This window comes from Adiantum capillus-veneris, chromosome 24 (genome assembly GCF_014529385.1).
Source record: "Adiantum capillus-veneris isolate H3 chromosome 24, ASM1452938v2, whole genome shotgun sequence".
In the NCBI taxonomy this organism is placed as follows: domain Eukaryota; kingdom Viridiplantae; phylum Streptophyta; class Polypodiopsida; order Polypodiales; family Pteridaceae; genus Adiantum; species Adiantum capillus-veneris.
In genome coordinates this window covers 63,467,448-63,487,325 of record NC_140954.1, presented here as the reverse complement: position 1 = coordinate 63,487,325, position 19,878 = coordinate 63,467,448, and positions in this window count along the sequence as shown.

The window sequence follows — 19,878 nt, the reverse complement described above, 5'->3', positions numbered from 1 at the left end:
ACTAACACCAATCCATAACACCAACTCTTACCAGAATCCACTACCCATACATATTTTTATTGACTGACTGATAAAATCTAGATCCCGCCGACATAAATCATAGGACTTAGTAGTCATTTCTATGTAGTAGACATAAAATTATGATGAGCAGACATACTTATGCAATGATTTATATGCAAATTCTCCTTACATGCCCATGCATAACCCCAAATTGACCCGAGTTTGGTCCAAAATGTCAAAATATTGAGAGGTCTACACTCTCACTCATAAGCAGAGCATCACCCTCAAGCTGTTGTGAACACGATTGATGGACCACGCAAGAAAATCACATGCCTTTATGATGAACCCAAAGATTGTCCTTGCCAGTAGCTCAAATGCATACAATAAGCAAATAGAAGACCTCCAAGAGTAGCTAGAGATAACAAAGCTTGCCCGCATCACTAGTGAAGTTGCTAGCTACAAGCAAAGCAAGCATCGCAAGAAGGAGAATTTCATACACAAAAAAAAAAAATCCAGGTCCTACTCACGGAAGTGGAGGATCTTAGAGAGTCAATGAGTAAGAGGTCAGCCATCCCAAAGCTTCCACCACGGGAGTTAGGTCTTGCAGACACTCTCCTCAGCTTTTGCCGACGAGGCAAAAGATACAAAGACTTTAGAAGAGCTAGAAGAGGGCCTGATAGATGCGGGTACTACATCCCCTTCTTAGGACATCATGCCACCATAGTACACCCATCTACCGGAGGAGCACTTGAAAAGGACTCAATCCAACCTCCTCTATAAGGAAGAATTGTTGAAATTTGACTTGTAAAGTTCATTACCATAGCAGAGCTTAGAGATGAGGTTTCTAATCCCCAAATAATGTATGCCCTAATCAAGTGGAGAACCATCGAAGAAAAGAAAAAGCTACTTCCCTCACCACTGCCAAATGCAGATGGAAGTTATTAAGAATGTGACCGCCATAGTGGATAATTGAGGATCTTATAGCAGCGTGCCTAGAATGGAAGACGGCCTTCATGGTTGAGCATAAAAACGTGATTACAATAAACTCATTCATGCCAGTGTACCTGCAGGTCAATCCCACATAATATCCCATTACACAGGACCTTCCCAGATTTTGAACGCCTGCAACGTGCTCATCCATGCTCACTCAACTATCCAGGGTTTGTAGAGCCCAACAATGCTCCCTCCATTGGATATATGTGCCAGGCACTCAAATAGATGATCAAATTAGTGCACAACAGGTCAAACATAGCATGCAAGATGATGCTAAAGATTTGTTATATGATGTTCGTCTGCATCAACACATTCAACAACACAGAATCCACACAAATCAAGTGGACTTCACTTTTGGAAGGTCATAAAAGTCTAATCTCTAACCTTAATGACACTTCAAAAATGAAAGTCATATTTGGATTATTTGCCCGGCTGATGTTTCTACCAAGTTGCTACATGCAGACATTTGAAGCAGCCTTCTACACTATCTACTTTGAGATGAACAACACAATCTTCATGGCAGTCCGCAAGGACTTGCGTGCCAGAATTGTTGCTCACATGATTCATGAGTGCGACACACCATATTCATGCCTCTATCATCAGTCGAAAGAAGACCAGTGGGAGCAAATGACTCTGGGTTTCAACAAGCACACGCTAGAAAAAGAAGACCATGTCACTGCCTCATGCATAAAGGTCTTGTCAGGGACGACAAGAAGTCAGGAGGGGGAAGTGTTGAGGCCAAGCAATAGCTACGAGTTTCTTCATATGCACACTCTAGCAGGAAGCACTAAAGTCATTGCATCCTCACCCTGTATAATATTTTGCCTACATCACTTTTTGGTGCCCAATAGGCGATGTAAATTACTCGAGCCATCTTTTGTAAATTCTACTTTGCGGTGAATCCAAAGACATAAATGAGTATAATGATGTCGTTAGATTCACTGTAAACTCTTGCTTTTGTTGAAATCTCATAAGTTTACCCTCATCCCATCTCTGGCCCTAGATATATGAGAAAAGGCCTCATTTTTTTGGATATAATTATTATAACCCACTCGAGAGCTCGTGGTGCAAAGCTACCAATGCTTGCATCACCTTGTACGAGAAACCATTGCTAATGAAAATTCATGTGTTGCTTCTACATACTATAAGCTTCATGTTGATTGTTGTTTTGTCAAGTTTGTGTGTGTGTGTGTGTATGTGTGTGTGTGTGTGTGTGCGCGCGTGCGCGCGTGCACGGGTATGGGGCACATTGAGCAATCTTTGCTCTAGATCACCTAGTGTGTTGAATTGTGATTTGTGGTCACTTGGCGTATCTAATGCAATATTTGAGCTTGGATAGAGGTAGGCACAACTGTGGAGGTCCAAAACGACCCCTAATTCGTAATTTTTTGTCACGGTTGGTGGTGGAAACGGTCATGGTTGCTCACCTACCACCCTAGCTTACATGATGTTTCAAGTGCAGATTAGGTTCCCATTGGTCTGTATGTCCATGATCTAGGAGCATTTCAAGTTTGGATCGCATTCAGAGTCCCTACGACCACTTGCACATTTAGGTAGCTTGTGTTAGTTTTGCATTGTTGCTTAGGACTTTGCATTCGATGTTTCCATGCACTAGACGGGTCAGCTATGGCTCAAATTGACATATTTTATGTAGGTTTGAGTTCTCGCTAGGCTATTTCGTCCAATCACAACGATTCGCCAACACTAGCGGAAGGTCCACATGGTGGGATGTAGGGCCCACTATGTGGAGCCCTACCCCCAACCAAGACTAAAAAATGTGGAGCAAAAACTACCAAGAAAATTATGTGTGAGTGTATGTATAACCCAATTTTGAAAAATTCGGAGCAAAAACTTACTATGTAAAAGATGTTACCATATGGTAAAGTGGTGCCCGTAGGGCTGATATAAAAGCATCATATGTCATAAAGTTTATAATGTAAAGTATTGAGTAAGAGTAAATCTTACTATTGTATACCATAGCCAAATTGCGTAGTGATCGAGTAGATAATTTCAAGTCTTTGTATGTGGACATCATCCAATATCTTGCAAAAGTGCAACATAAAAGTTTGATAAGCTTAATACTTTATCAATGATAAAATTTGATTCTAGATAACAATGTATATGCATTTTAAGTACATTATAATTTCATATAACCTATTGCACAAATAGACACCTAAAAAAGTCAAAGTACATCCTTTTGGATTAGGTATAGGTTCAAGTAGTATAAGATGACATGTCTTTGTTAGACAATCATCTAACCAATTCTTGTTTATAATGAAAAGATATATTCTATATGTTCTTGATCAGATTAGGGTTTGTGGCCCCAACCCATCCCTTTGGATTAAGTAGGCCAAGTCAAGCCATATGACGTGTCTAGACCCATTGTATGGTGCTAGCCTGAAGAAAGGCTAGCTAGGAATAGGTATGTGTGTGTTTATGATTGAATACCTAACAATAGTTTGATTCACAAACTATTGAACCATACAATTAATCTAGACACCAAATATAACATATATACTTAAGGAGAACTCAAATCTTACAAGAGAATAATGCTAAAATCATAACAAAAGGCTCGTACATATAGCAAAATTTAGACTATACAACTGAATGAAATCGTACTACATAAGTATACAATTATCAAAGAATGAAATTGTATTGAGTAAGTATACAATTATCCTAGGAGAGTTTACAAGGATTATATGTTAATCATAAAAAAAATAGAACCAAGCAATGGATGAAGATCTCTGTTATTGATGTGGTTCCTGTTGTAATCCCAAGGAAGGAACCTCTTACCTACCACCATCCAAAAACACAAGCCTGTAAAAACTGGCATTACTTAGGAAAACAGATGTCAACAACCCCTTCCCCTTGTTATCGATGTCCAAGCAAACCTGACTAGAATTTATATAACTAATAATGTGTGTGAGTGTGTGTAGCTGTTTTATCATAAATAATAAGACATAATTGAACTTTTGACATTCAAAAGACAGCTAGCTTCAGAATAAAGGAGCTGACAAATACAAAAACAACTCAGCCTTAGAATTATCTTTGTACAATGTTTGTAAGAATGAATCCCCATTCCAGTATACAAATAACAGAAGAACTTCCCTTGCAATAGGTGTAAGTGTAATCCTGTGTTGAACAACTTGCTAAAGAACCTTTCCAAGATAAGATAGAGTCCTTACCTGCATCCATCCAAACAAGACAACAAATATGTTAGTCTTGGATGTGTCTTACAGGTATCAATGGACTATACCAGTTGTTATCCATGTCCATCTTACAAACCCTTTTGTTAACTTACAACCTTAGTCCATAGTATTTATGTAAAAAATGTTTCTTTTTTAAAAAAATCCCAAAGTTTTCAGTAAAAAAATATCATTTTGATTGCCCATCACCCCTTCTAATCCAAGTGTCTGAATCCACCATTAATACTTTCATCAGTTAATAAGTTTACTTTCAAGATTAATGAAACACCACCATATGAGGTTATAAAAGAAGTTTTTTAGAGGATTCCATTTATAGTTTCTAAAAAGCATCAAGCTCGTTTATGTTTGTTTTTAGGTCAGATACAGTTTATGCCCATCATGGTACATGGAATCCCATTTCAAGCAATAGGAGTAGCATTTGGACAAGTGTCCTTCTTTCCCCCTTTGAGAGAGAGAGCTTAATTAATTACATGCATCTAAATTCTCATTGGACCTCCCTAAAGGCCATCCAATAGGATTCAGGCACACCATGAGGGCAGCACGTGTAGGGTCTTGACATGTGTCCTTAGTTCTCTCTCATGCCCCTACCTTTAGGGCTTGCCCCCTCCTTTGTAGGGATGCTTTTTGACTTGCACACCACAAGCACCTTTGTCATCAAGCAGGACAAGCACCTCAAGAATCTTGTCCATCAAGCACGACATGCACTTCAAGCACCTTGGTCATCAAGCACGACAAGCACCCCAAGCACAGGCCTACCTTGCCTAAGGTCTAAAGTACCTAAAGATCTTAGGTCTAAGGACTTTTAACACTAACCTTTGGAGGTTTTTAATGAAGCTAACCCTAAGGTCTTTTAAGCTCCATTTCCTGCTCATTGCTCTTTGGTAGACCATCTCCCTTTTGGACCCTTCACGAGATGTAGCCTTCTCTCCCTTTGGTCCCGTGCTGAGACAGGTCTAAAAGCACATCTAACTCTTGTTCCCATTCATTTTCCCACATTAAATGATCAGTTAAATATGAGAAAATCATTTGGGATAGTTAGATATTAGATTTTATGAAATCATCAAACACAATTTTCATGCTCAAGTCGTTGGCATTCAATTTTCATGCTCAAGTTGTTGGCATTTTCTTTTATATGTAACCTTTGTGGTTGTGTGTCATTCTTTTGGTGGAGTACGCTGGTTTTTGTTTGCTCAAAAAAACTTGCTCGATGCTCGTTTTTGCTAAATGCATGCACAATAGGTGTTATGGGCTCTAGTGTTTAGCAAATACATATTTGGAATGACATACAAAATCATGACTATGATAGCTTATGAAGCTTTTTGCACCATATGTACAATATCTTTATGCGACTTATTGTGGATCTACCAACCACCATACGAGTTGCTGGCTCAATATGGGTGCTTGTAGATACGTTGACAAAACTTTATAAAGTTTATTCTATTCACTATTCAATCTCTAAAGTTAATCAAGTTGGTTGTTCATAGTCTATATCAATTATATAGATTACTCAGCAATATTGGGAGTAAATGTGACCCACGTTTACCAATCATTTTTGAAGGATTGTCTGTAAATGGTTGGCGAGAAACAACTCAATACTAGTATTGCTACTTGTCCAAAGATGGATGGGCAACTTGCAAATATTGATCTAGTGTTTGAAAATATGCTAAGAGAGTATGTTAGCAAGAATCGATCCAATTGGAAAGATTACCTCTCTAGTTTGGAGTTTACTTGCCATGATGCAAAGCATGTTGCAACTAAGTTTAGTCCTTGCATGTTTGTATCAGGTTTCAACATCGATCACCAGTTATGGTGAGGCTACTTATTGATGAAGAATGACAATAGGTCAAGGACTTAATTTGTGCTAATGAAATTCGTCGGCAAGTCACTTTCATGGAAAGTTGAGAAGAGGTATTCTTACATGTTCCAACACCTTCAGAAAGTATGGAAACTGGTCATTCATTTATTCACCTCCTAGATGTGGTATCTCATTTAAAGTACTCAAGTGAGTTATAAATCTAGTCTACACTATTGTTGATATAAGCCATTTACACAAATATTGTTTGCAAAGGGACAACAATGTAGACAATCAAGATGTTCTTCTTTGTTTCATTGAATCTTCTACTAAACTGTGCATTGTTCAAATGGACGGCTATGGACCCATGAGAGGTGCCAGTGTGGAAAACATTAGTGTTCTTAAGAAGATATCACTACTTTTGTTTTTTAGGACAAAAATGTTTCCCAAGGGGGGAGTAATGTTAGACCAATGTTTAGGACACACATATAATATAGGGGTCTATATATAGCTAGGTACAAGGGCCTATATATAATACAATTGGGTGAAGAAGAGCATGTGGTTGTCCCCAGTCTCTCACACCAAGTGTACATGTGCCCCACGGGATGCTCTGACAAATAGTTTGCCAAAAATGTCGTGTCTGTGATTGCACAACATGGACAGAACAAAGAAGCTTTAGGATGTTTTCATTGGATGCAAAGTGAGAATGTCTCTCTAGGCTTGCATCTTAAGGGCATATAGTTTTATGTAATATGTAAGAAGTTAACATGAGATTGTTAGTCGGGTGCTCTTAGAATAATGTTGTGCTTGGCATTGCTTTGGTCGACCCATATGCCAAGTGTGGTCTATTCATGAAAGCATAGAATGTGCTTGTTGCAGTTCATGTCCATATGACTGTAGTGTGTGCTCAAGAGGGGCAAAGCCAAGAAGGAATGAACGTGTTCCACTTTGCAAAGTAATGATTTTTGTCTAAATGCAATCTCCTATGCTTGTACCTCGAGGGCATAAAGGATCATGCAAAAATTTGCATGGGTAAACAAATTCACGATGAGATTTGTTTTGTGATGAGAGTCATGGATGGGGGTGTGAAGGAAATGTTATTTTGGCATGGTTTTGGTTTGAGACATATACCAAGAACAGCCAACACGCTAGTCAATATGTATGCAAGCTAGAAAACACATTGACTAACTTTTAGTGCAATTATTGCAATGTACTCCAATGATTGCATCTTGAAAGCATGGGGCATTGTCAAAGAAGTTGAGAGGGTATAAACAAATGCATGGTGAGACGAGGATGCATGGTGATATTTGCAAAAGTGGAAGGACCCATGATGTGTTACTTGAGAAGAATGGTGGGTATATTATGCCAAGTGTGTATGCCATGTGAGTAGTGCTCTTGCAAAGCTTTTGGTCCTGAATGTTAGATTTGGGATTGTAGTTTTTTCAAGGTTTGTTTGCATGGGCAAGACAAAGAAGCTCTAGGTTGTTCTTGATAGATGCAAAGGGAGGACTTCTCTCTGTGCTTGCATCTTTAGGGCATCTAGCCTTATGCAAGAAGTTGATGTGATATTGTTAATCAATGGCTCTCAAAAAACGTTGTGCTTGGTGTTTCTTTGAACAACATGTAGGCCAAGTTGTTCTTCCTAAAAGCACATAAACTGTTCGATGAGCTTCAAGTTTGGAGGACTATCTTTCTACCTCAAGAGTGGGAAAGCCAGAAGCATTAGGACGTATTCACTTTGCAGAGTACGGGTTTTACTCGATGCAATCACCTATGCTTGCATCTCAAGAATATGTAGCATCATGCAACATGTTACCATGGGCAAACAAAATTATGATGAGATTAGTAGTTGAGACTTGGTCATAATGCTACAAACTTTTGTACAAACCACCAAGGCAAACCAAGGAGAGTATGGCCTCTTCAACAATCACTTTCAAGAATGCAATAGACTTTGTATATGTAAAAATACTAGAGCATTGATTATATTTGCTCTTGGAAGGAAACATAGCATAAGAAGAATAGAAGTCATATTTCTTATATTGCAGCAATGCGTAGGTCACATACGAGAGAGAGAGAGAGAGAGAGAGAGAGAGAGAGAGAGAGAGAGAGAGAGAGAGAGAGAGAATAATACCTGATGTAAGCATACCCCTCACTGCGCATCCGCTAAAAACACTCCAGAACTTTGTGGCCCTTTCCTTGTTGAGCATAGCCCCAAGGCATTGCCGAGCACGATGTTTTTTCTCAACAGCCCCTAATTAACAACGTCATTGTGAAGTCTTGTGCACATATCAGTGTCTTGCATAGTAACACATGCCTTCAAGGGGAAAACATGTGTGGCTTCATCTGGAGAGATGCCGTTGCTTGCATCCATTGAAAATATCCTAGAGCTTCCTCCTCGCTTCCTTGCCCTGCCCCTATGGGCATATCCCACAATCAGTGTATTCCAAGAGTTGAGATTCTTGAGAGGAAGCTCCTCAATCACTTTTCATGATTTCTGAAGTGCACCACACTTGGGCATATATATATGTCGATCACGGTAGTGCCAAGCACTACATTTTTTTCGACATCCCTTGACTACTAATATCATTGTGAATTTGCCTATGTTGTCATAATAACTAATATCTAATTCTCCTAAATGATTTTCTCATGTTAAACTGATCATTTAATATGGGGAAATGCCAAGGGAGAAAAAGCTAGAATATTGCTTAAGCTGGCAAACCGGCCACATTAGGGATCCAAAGGAGGTAAAATAGGGATTCAAAGGGGGGGCCATCTGCAAAAGAGCAATGTACAATGGGCTTTAAAGACCCTAAGGTTCAGCCCATTAAGACTTACAAAATGCTAAGGTTCCAAAATTCAAAGATTGTGTCCAATGGTCAAGCTTAGTAAAATTGGATGCTTAGTGGGTGTGCCAAAAAGTCTTCAAGGCTCCTACATAGGAGAGGGCAAGCCCTGTAAGTAGGGGATGAGAGAGAAACACACACACACACACACACTCGCAAGCTCCCTCTACACAATGGAAATGAGGGACACATGTCAGCTCCCTAGGCCAATTGCCCACAAGGTGCACTCAAATCCTATTGGATGGCCATGGAGGTGGACCAATGAGAAGTAGGCTAGAGTAAATCTAGTTTAATTCATTTAAAAACACTTAATAAAAGAACCGATAAGAATTAAGCTCTCTAGAAGACTATTGGACAGTCTCCCAAGGGGTCGAATGAGCATTCAGCAGCCCAATGGCTAGCCTGATTCCTATTGGCCAGGAGACAAAGGGGCCGAATGAGAGTTTAGTTGCATTAATTAATTACCTAAAGCTCTCACAAAAGGGGAAAGGGGGATACATGTCAGAAGGCTATCACTTATGCTTCTTAAATGCTATTGGCTAAGCCTGGAGAGGTCCAGTGAGGTGCCAGCAAGAGGATTTAGCAAGAGGGGTCGACCAAGAGAGAGAGGGGGATGATTTTTCAAAGGCATTATTCCACATACACTCACACTAGCTCATGTGTGAAGCAAGAAGACTCTCTCTCTCTCCTTCTCAAGCTTTAATGGAAAGCTCAACACCTACTCCAAGCTTGTGAGAAGGGAGGCCTACACCAACAACTCTTGGCTTTGTGATGCAAATCCAACCAAGAGCCAAGATTCAATGCATGCTCATCTTCTCTACCATGCTAATTACTAAGCTATGCTATGCTAATATGAGTAATTATGTGAGGAGATGTACTTCTTTCTCGTAAGACTACTCCTTCTTCCTCTCAATCTACTTTCATACCTTGCTAGCTCTCACCATCTTCGAAGGTGTGTGAGGTCTTGGGTCTAAGACCGTGAGGGAATTGATGTTGTGTTTTATAAGTGTTTGCTTAGTGCTTGAAGCTTCCATCTTCATTGCACTAGCAAGTTATTGAAGGAACACAAAGAATTGTATTGTAAAATGTCTTCCTTGATGGGGGAAACATATAATACAAAGTGTTTTGGAGGGGGGACCGGCTCCATGTAAATCCGGTCCTCAACTGTTGTCAATAGCTTAATTTCTCTCTCTTTTGAAGTATTGTTCATGTCTATCTAACTAGGTGTTATGCTTTTTATTGCTCTCTCCACCCAAGCACTCTTGTTATGCTCATTACAAATCTATTCTAAAGAAATGCTCACCATGTTCATGCTATTTTCCGCTACACACAAGTTACTAGGCCATTAAATGTTACATTGGTATCAGAGCACAAGAAGGGAGGTCCTCAAGCTAGCTATAAATGGTTGGTATCATTAATTGCAGTTGAGTAAGTAGAATAGGGATTTTTCATCCATGCAGTGCGCCTGCCTTTGTGCAGATAACGGGGCATCACCGTCGAGAGCTATGGTCTTAATAGTGGAGTCCTACGGGGCTTGCCTACACCTTAACTACTATTGAGCTATTAGAAGCTTGACAGGATCTGGTACTTTTTTGGTGTTGAACGACCCTCTCTTCTATTCCTTGCAATTAATGATATTCGAGCCACGGGTACAGTAGCTTGAGTGCTTTTCTAAAGGGGTAAAGAGGAGTAGCAACTAGGGCTTAAACTGCCAAAGTACACCTAACAAAGTTTACACCTAAAAGTTGTTAGAATGACTGACAATAGTAAAGAGAGTGAAATTAAAGTTGATAGCTTTGATTTTGCTAATGAGCAGGCTACTAATGATGCCCCTATGCTTGTTAACTACCTTGTTTCTAGGCTTCAACAAGCCATGGGCAATCCATTCCTCCAAAGTAAAGTGCAACGACAGCTTTGTGCTCATGGGATTCTCCAAACTCCCCACCAAGACGAGAGAGTACCTAGGAAGCCTCCTTGCAAGACTTTCAAAAGAGGCCTCTCTCCGATTCGGGAAGAAGAAGAGGATCCATACGAAGGGCTCAAAATTTTGCTTCTTGATGATGCATCTTATTCTCAATGGAGAACTCAAGAGCCCCCACCAAAGGAACGAGAAAGAAGTGAGTCTTCTCCCACATCGACGGAGATGGCTCCATGAAGACAGCGGGCAAAATGCTCTCCATCACCTCCTAAACGAAGAAGACCGTCGCACACTTCTCCACACCATAATTCAAAGAGGGATGACAAAAAGCAAGAGGAGAAAAAGGCGAGAAAGACGTCACCCTCTTCTCCATCTTCTTCATTCTCTTCCTCTTATGAAGAAAGTGATGGTGCAGACAAAGAGGGTCAAGGCAAGAAAAAGGCGAGAAAGAGGTCACCCTCTTCTCCATCTTCCTCAAATTCTTCATCTTCTGAAGAAAGCGATGGTGCAACCTTTGAACCATCAAAAAGAAGAGGCCATAGGAAATCCTATGCCGCGTGGAAGAGGTCGTCCAAGCTCAAGCAGTTCAAAGAGGGAGGAAAGAGCATCTCTTTCCTTACCTATGATGGCACCTTTGGTGCTACGGACAAAGTCTTGGCCTTTATCCAACAATTCGATGCAGCGTTTGGAGATGAGGGCTTCACGGAGTCCTCTAAGTTACACCATGTAGCCATGCACTTTTAAAAGTCCGCCTGGCAATGGTGGTCTAGCCTACGGGCCAACGATGAAGCTCCACGAACATGGAAAGCTTTAAGAGCTTCCATTATGAAGCAATTTTTGGCCATCGATCCCAAAGACAAAGTACTCACCGAATGGCGAAGTTTAAAGCTCTCTCCCTACGAATCCATTCACAAATATGTAGACAAGTTTTGGGACTTACATCTCAAAGCCATTGTCTGCAAAAAGATGGATTTTGGAGAGCAAAAACAACAATTTTGTGCGGGCTCAACTGAAGAAATGGCGGAGTATGTTAACTCCCAAAGGCCATGCACCATATCTGCGGTCATATACCATACTATGGTGGCTTCACAAATCAATTTCCAAACAAGAGCTAACAGAAATCCTAAGCCCATGGAAAACAAGGGTTCCAATGAGCCTACGGGGAAGGACAATGTCCAAAAGTCTCCTAAGGGCAATTCCAATAACAACAAATCTAAGGATAACGGAGTTTACAAAGGCAAAAACAAACTCTCTCCTGAAGAGCTTGAGCGTTATCGCAAGGATAACCGTTGTTTAAAATGCGGCAAGCAAGGGCATGCATACCGAGCTTGCCCCCAAAAGAACACCCACCATGAGCCTCCTAGGCTACCTTGGTCGAAATCCAAGAAGAGGAAGCTCACCACAAAGGATATCCTCTATGCCATGCTTGGGGAAAGGTAAGAGAACATGATGCTTTTATTCTCTTTGACCCTGGTTCTACTCACAATTTCATATCCATAGAGTTGGACACCAAGCTAGGCATCCAAGCCTATGAGATGGGAGATGTCCTACCCCACATATGGTGCTTTCAAGGGGCAAGAAGCTTCAGTCACTCCCTTAATCCGGAAATTGAGGCTCCATGTCCAAAGCTATGTCGACAAAGAGGACTTCTTTATCTCTCCTCTCAAGCACGAGGATGTAATCCTAGGGCACCATGGTTTGATTGTATGGCTGCCAATGTTAAATTCCCTGAAAGGAAAATCTACTTTAGGTTCAGGGAAAAATATATGTACATAGATGCTAAGGAAATGGGTAACACCATACCCATTGTACATACGCAAGCTTTCAATAAGTCAATAAATAGCTCTATTTCCGTGTACATGATTTTTGTTAAAGATTCTTAAAATGAACCTAATACTTTAGCAAAAGAAAATATAAACAATCACAAGGAATTAGAGTTATCCAATTTTCTCAAGGGGTTTCAATATCTTTATTGACGGCATCCCTTGTGAACTACCTCCTAAACGAGGCAATGATGACCATGCAATTGAACTTCTTCCAGCAAGTTCACCGCCTAATAAACCTCCTTATAGAGTTTCTCAAGCTCAACAAAAGGAGATTATGCAGCAAGTGCATGAGTTAGTTGAGAAGGGCATGGTTAGGCCTAGCTCATCTCCATTTTGCTCACCCATGTTATTAGTGCAAAAGAAGGACGGCACATATCGTATGTGTGTCGACTATAGAGCACTAAATAGGATCACTATCAAAAATAAGTTTCCCGTTCCACGGGTAGAAGACCTATTTGATAAGCTACAAGGGTCGACCTACTTTAGTAGAATTGACCTAAAAAGTGGCTACCACCAAATAAGGATAGTTGATCAAGACATTGTAAAGACCACATTTCGCACTACTTTTGGTCTTTACGAATGCATAGTCATGCCTTTTGGCTTGACCAATGCACCGGCCACATTCAACCGCTTGATGGAGAAACTATTCAGGCCTCACCGAGCGGAGTGTTCTTTGATGATATCATCATCTATTCTAATTCACTAGATGAACACAAGCAACACCTCCAGGTAATATTTCAAGTTCTCTGAGAGAATAAACTTTATATTAATCGAAAGAAAAGTGAGTTTTTCTTACAAGAGATTCAGTAGTTAGGTCACATTATCTCTCAAGATGGCATCCAAATGGATCCATCAAAGTTAGAGGTAATAAAAGGATGGCCTAATCCAAGGAATCTTCATGAACTAAGAAGCTTTATAGGTATGTGTGCATACTATAGACGCTTCATAGAAAAGTTCTCACTAATAGCAGGACCATTACATGACCTAACAAAGAAGAACGCTAGGTATACATGGACTGCCAAGGAGAACAATGCTTTTGAAAAGCTTAAATAAAAGCTTATCTCTCAGCTTGTCCTTACACTATCGGTCTCTCAAAGCCATTTGAGGTCCAATGTGACACTTGTGGTGATTGCCTTGGAGCTGTTTTGCTCCATGAAGGGCACGCCATAGCCTATGAAAGTTGAAGGCTCAACCCTGTTGAGCAAGCTCTAGGCATATATGAAAAGGAACTCCTCGCAGTTCTACATGCCTTAGACTCATGGACGCACTACTTATTGGGGACTCCTTTCATTCTGTGAACGGATCACCAAAGCCTTAAGTACTTCATGACGCAGTCCAAGCTCTCTGACAAACAAATGAGGTGGGAAAATTTTCTTTTGCAATTTCATTTTCATATTGCTCACATTGTTGTCAAGCATAATCAAGTAGCCGATGCACTCTCAAGACGGCCGAGAGTGAATGCGGGTTTTATAGCAACTCACAATGATCTATCTTCTATGATAGATGAGTATGCTATTGATCCCAATTTTAGAGATGTGATTTCAGCCCTTGCATTAGGGAAGAAAGAGGAACCATTTACTTTACAAGATGGTTATCTTCTCTATGGCAATAGACTATGCGTTACCAACTCACTACATGAGAAAGTAATGCATGAATCTCATTCTCCTCCTTATGCGGGGCATAGAGGGATTCAGTCTACCCTAAAAGGGATTGAAACATATTTCTATTGGCCTACCATGAAAGCAAACATACAAGAGTATGTTTTTAAATGTGTGGTATGGCAAAAGACAAAGTTTGATAGAGGGAAGCAACCTCGATTGCTTCAACCATTGCCAATCCCTAATTCACCATGGGAGAGAATATCCATGGATTTTATCTTTGGATTGCCTAAGTCTATCCATGGGAATACGGGAATATGGACGATAGTAGACAGGTTTAGCAAACAAGCTCATTTTATACCTATCAAAAAGACTATCAAAGCCCATAAAATGGCAACCCTCTTCATTTCACAAATCTTCAAGTACCATGGCTTGCCAATGTCTATAGTGTCGGATAGAGATCCTAGAATGACCAGTAATTTCTGGAAGGGTCTCTTTGACAATTTAGGGACAAGGCTAAACTTCTCTTCAGTCTATCATCCGCAAACAGATGGCCAAAGTGAAATAGCTAACCTAACAATTCTTGATCTACAAAAAGCCTATGTAACGGAAGTAGATCAAAGGTCCCAATGGGAGAAGTACTTACCTTTAGTGGAGTATGCCTACAATAACACTGTACATACTTCCATGGGAAAAGCACCTTTCGAGGTCATTGAGGGAAGATCCAAAAGTCCCCTGCTACTTAAGGTACACGGGAAGATCTTCACTGCAGATGAGTATAGCCGAGACCTACAAGAATCTTTCCAAAAGATTAAGGATACTATCTCTATCTCACAGCAAAGGCAAAAGGCTGTTGATAAGCATAGAAGAGCCCATGCCTTTAAAGAAAATGATTGGGTCTTACTTAAATTTCCCAAGGCTCGATTAAGGCACACGACGAGCAAGAATCCTACAGGACACCAAAAGTACTATGCTAAGTTAACAAAAAGGTACTATGGTCCTTTCCAAATTCTTAGACCAATCAATGAAATGGCCTATCAACTGAAGTTTCCCAGTCATTGGCTCATACACAATGCTTTTCATGTGAGCCTACTAAAGCCTTACAAAGGAGAGCCACCTCAAGAACCAACTATTGAAGACCCACCAAAGATCAAGGACCAAGAAAAGGTGTTGCAGCCCGAGTCCATTCTCCGACATGAAGACAAGGTATTAAGAGGCGGTAAGACTATCCAACGGTATCTTATTAAGAATTATCCTTTTGAAGATGCTAGATGGATGCAAGGCATACAATTAAAGGATAACCTAAACCTTGTCAATGCTTACAATGCTTCCCTAGAGTAAGCAAATGTACAAATGTTTAAAATGAACAAAGTTTTTGTCTTATAAGAATCTCTTTTTCTTTATTATGCACAATGTGAAGTAGTATGCATGCTTAGAATCAAGTTTGCGTAGATGACGTCTCCCAAACACCAAGTAGAGCTTGTCACTCTACTATGGAAGATTGATAGGACTAATGTGCAGACATGCTTGCGGTAGCCTTAGGCTCTCAAGCACAAAATGGATTAGTCATCCATTCTGGAACGATATCGTAGGGTAAGATAGGGATCCTCTACCTGCTAGAAAAAGGACTAATGAATAGGCTTTATCTTCTCTACGCCATAGTCAAGGACGACTATGATTTCAAGAGAGGTATAATGTTATAATAACTAATATCTAATTCTCCTAAATGCTTTTCTCGTGTTAAACTGATCATTTAATATGGGGAAGTGCCAGAGGAGAAAAAGCTATAATATTGGTTAAGCTGGCAGATCGACCACAATAGGGATCCAAAGGGAGGGCCATCTGCAAAAGAGCAATGTGCAACAATGGGCTTTAAACACCCTAAGGTTCAACCCATTAAGACTTCCAAAATGCTAAGGTCCCAAAATTCAAAGGTTGTGTCCAATTGTCAAGCTTAGTAAAATTGGATGCTTAGTGAGTGTGCCAAAAAGTCTTCAAGGCTCCTACATAGGAGGGGGCGAGCCCTGTAAGTAGGGGATGAGAGAGAAACACACACACACACACACACACTCACAGGCTCCCTTTACACAAAGGAAATGAGGGACACATGTCAGCTCCCTAGGCCAATTGCCCACAAGGTGCACTCAAATGCTATTGGATGGCCATGGAGGGGGACCAATGAGAATTAGGCTAGAGTAAATCGAGTTCAATTCGTTTAAAAACACTTAATAAAAGAAACAATAAGAATTAAGCTCTCTAGAAGACTATTGGACAGTCTCCCAAGGGGTCCCATGAGCATTCAACAGCCCAATGGCTTGCCTGATTCCTATTGGCCAGGAGACAAAGGGGTCCAATGAGAATTTAGTTGCATTAATTAATTACCTAATGTGAGTGCGCGGTGCATGTGTGGAGAGTGAGAAGGCGAGAGAGAGAGAGAGTACACGTAGAGCTCCCAAATCTCACTATATGAGCACAATGTGAGAATCCAAGTGAGGGCTCCTTATTCTTTGTATGTATAAAAAATAGGGAGATAAATGTGGGCGACTGGATGCTGGCCGGTGGACACGGGTAAAGCACGGTGAGGCACACCGCCTTTACCTAACATTCTCCCACTAAAGGCTGTGTTGCATATACAACTCCTCACTCCTACGAGAGTGGGTACAAGAACACCAAATTGTGTTCAAACTGACAAAACCTGTCAATGTGAGAGCTAAGCTCGATCGCAAACTATGGCAAGTAAACTCCAGCCACTATACCACAAAGGCATACACAAAGCAAAAGCTCAAGATACATGCCATGTCAAAATCGGTATGCAAGCCAAAACACTGCAGAAGATGTCCGCAACTGCAAATGGCAACACCTGTGGGAGTACTAGACTCAACATGTACTAGACTCAACACCTGTGGGAGTACTATACTCAACATGTAGCTGGGAGTCAAAATTGGAAGCTCCAAATGGCCGAGCACTCACAACTCAAGACCAAAAATACAGAGCGAAACACGCTCGTGATGCATCACCCAAAAGGGAAAACACTGCATGCAAATCCTGAGTGCTACAAGCAATCGCAATCTCGATCGCACCAACGATGTGCATAAAACTGCTGGGAAAATTTCGTCAGAGTTTCATCAGCAAAATGGCTACAAAACCAGTAACCAAAGTGACTGCACGCTCAAAAACATGAGCAACCAAAGCGCATCAAACCGCACTCCAAATGCATGCACCAATCTCCACACTTTGCATACATCATTGCAAACACCTGCAAATCTAGTATACAAATACCTGCGCTACCTGTGACTGCCAAAAAACATGCTCGAGGCATACATTACCAAGCTCAAAATGCAATCACATGAGTCTCTCTGAGCATCAAACCACATAAGGCATACATTGCATCCTCCCACCTGTGAGGAAACTTGCAGCAAATACCACTCTCACATCCGAGAGCAAACCATGTGTGGAATCCTCGACACACAATAAACAGCTGCTGCAACATAAATTTCAGAGGAAAAAATTAGTTCAAATGAACATCACCATTGCCTTTGGAGCATGCCAAAATCTCAGGTTACATCCTAACCTTGCATAAATCGCATTCCGTATGCAAAAGTTATGCAAAAGACACTATTTCGGAGCTCGAAAAATGACCTGCGGAAATGAAAATCTGCATTCTTCCTGCAAGTATGGCTGCAAAAAAGCATACTGTCATAAAATCTAATATCTAACCAACCCAAATGATTTTCTCATATTAAATTGATCACTTAATGTGGGAGAATAAATGGGAACAAGTGTTAAGATATAGATATGTGCTTATAGATCTATCTCAACACTGGGCCAATAGTAAAGGGGCCCAAATGGGAGATGGTCTATCAAGATCAAGGCTAACCAATGGAGCATAAGACCTTAGGGTTAGCTTCATTGAAGACCTCCAATAATGTGTGTAAAAGTCCTTTGACCTTAGGTAAGCTAGGGCTGAGCTTGAGGTGGGAACCCGGCCCAAGCTCAAGGTGCTTGTCGTGCTTGAGGTGCTTGTCCTGCTTGAGGTGCTTGTCATGCTTGAGGTGCTTGATTAAGATGCTTGAGGTGCTTGACTGGCTCCATGCTTGAGGTGCTTGACTTGGTGCATGATTAAGGTGCTTGAAGTGCCTTGAGAAGCTTGCCTGAGATGCTTGTGGGAACACCCCCTATTTCAAGTGCTTAGTCATGCTTGATGACTAAGGGGCTTGCTCATCCAAATTCAAAAATATCCCTACAAGGAGGGGGGCGAGCCTACAAGGGGGGGGGGGGATGAGAGAGAACACACACACACACACACAAGGGAAGCCCTAGCTTGAAGAGGCAGCAAGGACACTTGTCAAGTTCCTCCTCATGTTGCCCTCATGGTGTGCCTGAAACCTATTGGTTGGCCACCCAAGGGGTCCAATGATAATTTAGGATATTTAATTAATTGATTTTGCATTTATCAAGTCCTCTCTCTCAAAGGGGAAAGGGGGACACTTGTCCCAAGGCTACCCATGTTGCTTGTAATGGCTCCTGCTTGTGATTGGCTAGGCCTAGAGGGGTCCAATGAGCTTCAAGCATGAGCTACAAGGGGGGGTCAACCCAAGCAAGCTAGGGGGGTGCTTAGGGGGTATACTCATCCACACACACTCACAAACACTCTCATTGTGTACTATGCAAAGTGCAAGAACTCCCTCTCCTTCTCCAAGCAAGTAGAGGTTGAGAGCCTACACCAACACTCTTGGCTATGGAGTGCAAATCCATCCAAGAGCCATGCTTCAATGCTTGAGCTTGCCATCTATTTCTTCTTCATTACTATGCTATTATGTATGCTAGCACAAGAGTTATGATAAGTGAGGAACTAGCTCTTTCTCGTATGAAATGTTTCTTCTTCCTCTTCCCTACCCTCATTCCGTGCTAGCTCTCTCCACCTTCGAAGGTGTTTGAGGTCTTGGGACTGAGGCTTGGTATAGTTAAAGCTTTCTTCAAGTTTAGGTTATGCTATGATGGTGATGCATGAAGCTTTCCATCTTCATTGCTTCACCTAGGTCACAAGGAACACAAAGAATGTATTGTAACAAGTCTCTCTTTATGGGAGAAATCATAATACAAATGCCTATTGGAGGGGGGACCGGCTCCACATAAATCCGGTCCTCAACTGTTGTCATGTTCTCTAAATTCTCTCTCTTGCAAAAGTATTGTCCATGCCAAGTTAACTAATTGCTATAATTATGTTGCTATCTTCAATTATGTCTACCCACTATGCTCACAAAATCATTTCTTGAAAGTACTCTCATTAAATTCCGCTACTCTCAAATTGAATAGGCAAATTCCATTACATTGGTATCAGAGTATTTGGTTTCTCTTTTCTTGCTTAAGAAGAGAGGTCCTTAAGTAGCCTATAAATGGTTGATGTTGTTAATTATAATAGAGTAAGTGGAAGTGGGATCTAATATCGGTTTTGTTAAGCCCACTATGTGGGGGATGGTGCACACCTCAGGAGCTTTGGACTTAATGATGGAGTCTTTTTAGACTTGCCTACGGCTTTACCATTATTGAGCCATAAGAAGTCCGAAAGGAGCTAGCCCTTGGCAACTCTTCTATGTTAGACCTACTCATCTACTCTCTATAATTAACCACTTTGAGCTGTGGGTGTAGATACTTAAGAGCCGATTTTCAAAGGCTAAGAGGAGTGGCAACTAAGGTTTTGA